General features: G+C 49.9%; 1 long non-coding RNA gene across 1 annotated transcript; it reads right to left on the bottom strand.

The window, feature by feature from the left end:
- Positions 1-3,623: 3,623 nt before the first annotated feature.
- Positions 3,624-5,565, bottom strand: LOC132457443 (uncharacterized). The gene is made up of 2 exons (XR_009525638.1): positions 4,343-5,565; positions 3,624-4,242 (listed from the first exon to the last, which is right to left on the bottom strand). It is a non-coding gene; the product is annotated as an uncharacterized LOC132457443 (long non-coding RNA).
- Positions 5,566-6,527: the final 962 nt, after the last annotated feature.

The following is a 6,527-nucleotide window of genomic DNA, read 5'->3' as shown; positions in this document are numbered from 1 at the left end:
GCACTTTAACTAACCAGCCATGAACCGCGATTGGCTGCCCTTCACTAGTGAACTTGGCTTTAGTTATTCAAAGGTCGTTTGGGTCCTCTTGTTGGCTCCTCATGAGAGCTCATTAGGCTGAGAGCAGCTACGTCTCTACACCACCCTGCAACCTACACCACCCTGCAACCTACACCACCCTGCAACCTACAGCCCACGAAACCATCCCACCCCCCACTGCATCCAACACCACCCTGCAACCTACACCACCCTGCATCCAACACCACCCTGCAACCTACACCACGCTACATCATGCAGCCCACTAAACCCTAAACCCTACACCAACCTACCTCCTACTCCACCCTACCCCCCTACACCACCCTATAACCTACACCACCCTTCATCCTACACCACCCGAAATCCTACACCCAACACCACCCTAACCCCTACATCCTACCGCCTAACCCCTACATCCTACCCCCTACACCACCCTACACCACCCTACACCACCCTACACCCTACACCACCCTACACCACCCTACACCCTACACCACCCTACACCCTACACCCTACACCACCCTACACCCTACACCACCCTACACCCTACACCACCCTACACCACCCTACACCCTACACCACCCTACACCCTACCCCCTACACCACCCTACACCCTACACCACCCTACACCCTACACCACCCTACACCCTACACCACCCTACCCCCTACACCACCCTACACCCTACACCACCCTACACCCTACACCACCCTACACCCTACACCACCCTACACCCTACACCACCCTACACCCTACCCCCTACACCACCCTACACCCTACACCCTACACCACCCTACACCACCCTACACCCTACACCACCCTACACCCTACACCACCCTACACCCTACCCCCTACACCACCCTACACCACCCTACACCCTACACCACCCTACACCCTACACCACCCTACACCACCCTACACCCTACACCACCCTACACCCTACACCACCCTACACCCTACCCCCTACACCACCCTACACCCTACACCACCCTACACCCTACACCACCCTAAACCCTACACCACCCTACACCCTACACCACCCTACACCCTACACCACCCTACACCCTACACCACCCTACACCCTACACCACCCTACACCCTACCCCCTACACCACCCTACACCCTACACCACCCTTCCCCTGCATTCCTACACACAGACACAGCGTGATGTGGAGTCCTCTCGAAGGATGGTTGTCACGGCGATGCCGTGTTTGCCGTGTGTCATATGAGGACCACAAGGTCCTCACTAATCTGCCCAGGATACCCCCCTCCCCCCACCCTCCCCCCCCCCCCACCCTCCCCACGGCATGGCTCACCGTCAGCTGCTACGCCCCCGCCTCCAGCTGGTCCCTCTAATGGTATAGCTAATGAGGGGTGTGTGTGTCTGTTTGTGTGGGTGTGTGTGTGTGTGTGTGTGGGGGTGTGTGTGTGTCCAGCTTTCCCACGTGTCCTAATATAGTAACGCTAACTACGCTAACATTAGACGGTCATTATTGTCTCCATTAGTCCTGATACCGTAGCAACCCTAGCACCACAAACAGGCTAGCATAGTTTCCTAGCATAGCCGGGTGGCAGCATAGGTTAGCATAGCATCATGGCAATATAGAATGATAGTATAGCATGATAGTATAGCATGATAGAACAGCTTTATAGTATAGGGTGTAGGATCATAGTATAGTGTCACAGTGATAAACTAAAGTGAATCACTGTATTGCTGGTACCGAATATATATGATATAACAATACAACAACAGTATGTTACTGAAAACACAGAAACTCAGAGACGCCCACAGTGTTGGTCCTTCGTTTGCACCCACACTAAAGAGTCTCTCTCTCTCTCTCTCTCTCTCTCTCTCTCTCTCTCTCTCTCTCTCTCTCTCTCTCTCTCTCTCTCTCTCTCTCTCTCTCTCTCTCTCTCTCTCTCTCTCTCTCTCTCTCTCTCTCTCTCTCTCTCTCTCTCTCTCTCTCTCTCTCTACCTCTCTCTCTCTCTACCTCTCTCTCTCTCTACCTCTCTCTCTCTGTACCTCTCTCTCTCTGTACCTCTCTCTCTCTCTCTCTCTCTCTCTCTCTCTCTCTCTCTCTCTCTCTCTCTCTCTCTCTCGCCCAGCCCTTTGAGGAGAAGGAGATTAAGCTTTGTGTTTAATGAGTAACCGATTAAAAAAATCAATCAAATACCGATAACCCCAAACCCCACCCTCTGTGACTCATACACACGTTACCACGCCTCCACCCTCTGTCTCCACCACGTCTCCACCCTTCATGTTGACTGTGGGGGTGGAGGGACCGACGCTTCATTCCTCTGAACAGAGGGCCTCAGTGAAGCCTCCTTTCACAGACACACGAAACAAACCACCCCGGTCAGACGTGGACGGAGCCTTCCTCCTCCGTCGGGTTCCTGTGGAGTGCCGAGCTCACCTCCGTCAGGTGGACTATAACGGGAACTAGAAGTAGAACTACGTACTAGAACTAAGTGTTAGAACTAGAACTAAATACATACTAGAAATAGACCTACAGCAAGAGTGTTAGTACCAAGTACTAGAACTAAGTACTAAAATAAACTACAACTAAGTCCTAAGAAAGAACTAGGACATAAAGTAATGCTAAAAGTATATTATTATAGGTGTAGTACCATAAGTACAAGTATATTAAGTCATGTTGAAAAATATATTAGTATAGTTGGAGTACTTTTAGTAGGCCTACTAGTATATTAAGTCATGTTGAAAAGTACAATATATAAGTGGAGTACCATTGGTACAAGTTTAAAAAGTTGTGTTGAAAAGTACATTATTATAAGTGGAGTAGGCCTACTATTAGTAAAAGTATATAAAGTCATGTTGAAAAGTATATTATTATAAGTGGAGTACATTTATTACTTATATATAAAGTGATGTCTAAAGTATATTATTAAAAGTTGACGATTAGTACTACTATATAAAAAAATCAAACGATATTATTCTAAGTATACTTTCAGAAGTTCAATGGTTCTGGTTTCTATGCGGTCAGACCCCGCCCGTCTTGTTCTCCAGCTGTAATAAAATAAACACCCTTATGTGCGGCTGCTGTGGAAGCACGAATCTGGTTCCACAGCGCCACCTAGTGGGCACCCACGAAACACACCTTGTTTACCTTTAGATAACGCTCACAACAGACAACATTCCTAAACTCAATATAAAGCCGACACGCAGCGTCACCCTGAATGTGGTTTTATTGCACTACATTAGATGAAGCAATGTGCTTTCAACACGCTATGACCAAGTGGCACCTGTTTCAGTCCAGCGCTTATGGAGGATAGACTTGGCGTGCTTTATTAGACTATTGCATGAACATCACCAAACCAAGGGCCCCACGGCATTTCCCGTATTTTGATTTCATGTTTCTAGGGGAAACCTTTTAGTGCAACATTACATCTTGACATCCTTCAGCTGTCGAGGTAAGAATAAAAAAATAAGTGAAGAACGGTCAATATCCAACCAGCGTAAAGCGGTAGTTTCTTCTGATAAAATATTTACAACCGGACCATCAGGAAGCAGTTTCAGAAGCTCAGCGTTGGTGAAGGAGAAAGTGATCAAAAACACAATGAACGACAAAGCATGGATCATACATATTTATTAACACGTTTAAGCCTTTTTGATAAGCTTCAATTATAATTATAACCTGATTATTATTATTTATCTATATACCTATAAATAAAGTTATAATTTAGGAGAACACTTTTCAAGATTCCAAGTTCTCTCAGGCCTAGATCTATTGCAAATGATAATGATTCCTCGTTGGGAAAATGCTGCCAAATCACAGGTTTAGATTGATGAAATAAAATACAAAATAAATACATGAGGCATGGTTCAAAGGTGTAGAAGCCTGGGTTCCCGATGGAGACTGACTCCAGCACAGGCAGCACAGCCTCTCACATGGATCAGGATTCAGGTCTGAATCCATGGTCTGTTTGGTCTTCTCGTCTACATCTCCACTTTGCCTTCCAGCGACTCATTCTTAAATCAATCATAAACTATTATAAACGTCTGGAATCCAAACTCAAAATGTTCCAGATTCAAGTCAATTACAGGCCAGGAAACAATTGGCTGCCATACCGTGAGCACCTTTCTCAGACGTGGAGAACCGCTCTCGGACCTGGAGAACCGTTCACAGACCTGGAGAACCGCTCTCAGACCTGGAGAACCGTTCTCAGACCTGGAGAACCGTTCTCAGACCTGGAGAACCGTTCTCGGACCTGGAGAACCGCTCTTGGACCTGGAGAACCGTTCTCAGACATGGAGAACCGTTCTCAGACATGGAGAACCGCTCTCGGACCTGGAGAACCGCTCTCAGACTGATGTACAGTATGTGCAGTTGCTTCTCGTTCTGGTCCTGAATCGATCAGTGCCGAATAAAAATAAAATACAAAATAGGTTCCAGTCAACTCCTCCTCCTCCTAGCTATCTAATCATTACATCAACATTTCCTATTGATTCAAAGAACTGTGCAATACACATAGAAAATAAAAAACAGCAACTGTACAGCCTTATCGCTGCTGTAAAATATAATATCAATTTATTATAAGTAGGGACCCTGCCACCACAAATCCAGGTTCATATAATAATGCATCAGGACTTATTGCTCGGTGTACACACTCTGGGGACGGATCAGAACCACAGGCCAGTGGACGTTGGTGAGAAGGGTCACCTGACCTCAACAAACACTGACCTGCCAACGTCCACAACACTCTGATCCTGAGCCCAGTCCCAGCGCCTGGTCGGCCTCCTCAACCCATTAGCCAAACTGCTGTTCTGTAGCCAGGGGTGCTAACCAGATCGTAGCTCAGACGCTGTTACCACAGAGCTCTGAGGCTTTTCTGAACCCTCGGTCTCATGACATAGGCCTGGATGTGATGCTAGGCAGAAAAGACACAGTGTCTTTTCAAGTATTAAACATATCCATCCTGTACACAGAGTCTGATGTACTCGGTAAAAAGGATCTTAAAGATGGATTCATTCAGTCGTCACTACAAATTCAGTCAGTTAGCTCCACGGACTGTGTGTTCCTTGGATATCCAAGTGCATTATTTTAGAAGCTTTACAGATAAGTTTAATTATGCGTGTCCTGTGTGTTCCCGATTCCTTCACCACAATGTGATCATGCCTGGCAGCAGCAGAAGTTATGCTAACCTAGCATAACGCTAACATGCTAACGCAGCCTAAGGCTAACGTAGGTACTCTAACAAAACCACAGTGCGATGGAAACTAGAGTATAGTAGCAGGAGCTGTAGTGGAGGGCTGTCCTGTCGCTAATCTCAACGCTGCGACATGTTTACGGTAGCTGATGATTTATGCACTGACCAGTGTGCCATGTTCTGCCGCTAACCTAAACACAACCCCCCAGGGTAGCTCGCCCGCGCCCATGTACGGGCATAGCAGGGAGACTGGTAGTTGTCACCAAGCAGAGCTCCTCACACTCCACCATCGTATCACCAGGAGCCCGACAACACCTCCTGCTCGGCCTGGTTCCACTGCCTGCTTCGCTGCCTGCTTCGCTGCCTGCTTCACTGCCTGCTTCGCTGCCTGCTTTGCTGCCTGGTTCACTGCCTGCTTCACTGCCTGGTTCACTGCCTGCTTCGCTGCCTGCCTCACAGTGGTGCTCTGGTCACCCAGAGGACAGCCGGGGTCACACAGCGTGAACCCAGCTGAACCAGGACAGCGCCTCTCAGGAGAGGAACAGCCCATAATAATCAGGGGGAGGCTAAACCCCCGTGTGGCGGGGTGAAGGCCCACTCCATCTCGTCGCCGATCCTCCTCCTCCAAATTAAATTTTTCATGATTAGAAGTCGGGAACACACACACCGGACACTGTCTATTAATATCATAACAATATAATTATTCAGAACTGGCCACACAGTTGCCATGGTATCCATCACCCCATTAACATAATGCTATATAAACCAGTTCTCTTCAAATAGAACAGACATCACGTCCCAGCCTCTGCCTGGCCCTCAGAACGGTTCTCAAGTTCAACAACAGACTGTTGGTCCTAGCCCTGACCAAGGCCCTAGCCCTGACCGGGGCCCAAGGCCCTAGCCCTGACCGGGGCCCAAGGCCCTAGCCCTGACCGGGGCCCAAGGCCCTAGCCCTGACCCAGGCCCTAGCCCTGACCGGGCCCCAAGGCCCTAGCCCTGACCGGGGCCCAAGGCCCTAGCCCTGACCGGGGCCCAAGGCCCTAGCCCTGACCGGGGCCCCAGGCCCTAGCCCTGACCGGGGCCCAAGGCCCTAGCCCTGACCGGGGCCCAGGCCCTAGCCCTGACCGGGGCCCCAGCCCTGACCGGGGCCCAAGGCCCTAGCCCTGACCGGGGCCCCAGGCCCTAGCCCTGACCGGGGCCCCAGGCCCTAGCCCTGACCGGGGCCCCAGGCCCTAGCCCTGACCGGGGCCCCAGGCCCTAGCCCTGACCGGGGCCCCAGCCCTGGCCCTGTACGGGGCCAGCCCTGACCCCATCTCGAGCCAAACC

Source organism: Gadus macrocephalus, chromosome 5 (assembly GCF_031168955.1).
Source record: "Gadus macrocephalus chromosome 5, ASM3116895v1".
Classification (NCBI taxonomy): domain Eukaryota; kingdom Metazoa; phylum Chordata; class Actinopteri; order Gadiformes; family Gadidae; genus Gadus; species Gadus macrocephalus.
The sequence above is the reverse complement of the archived record's forward strand: the minus strand, read 5'-3'. Positions and strand labels throughout refer to the sequence as shown.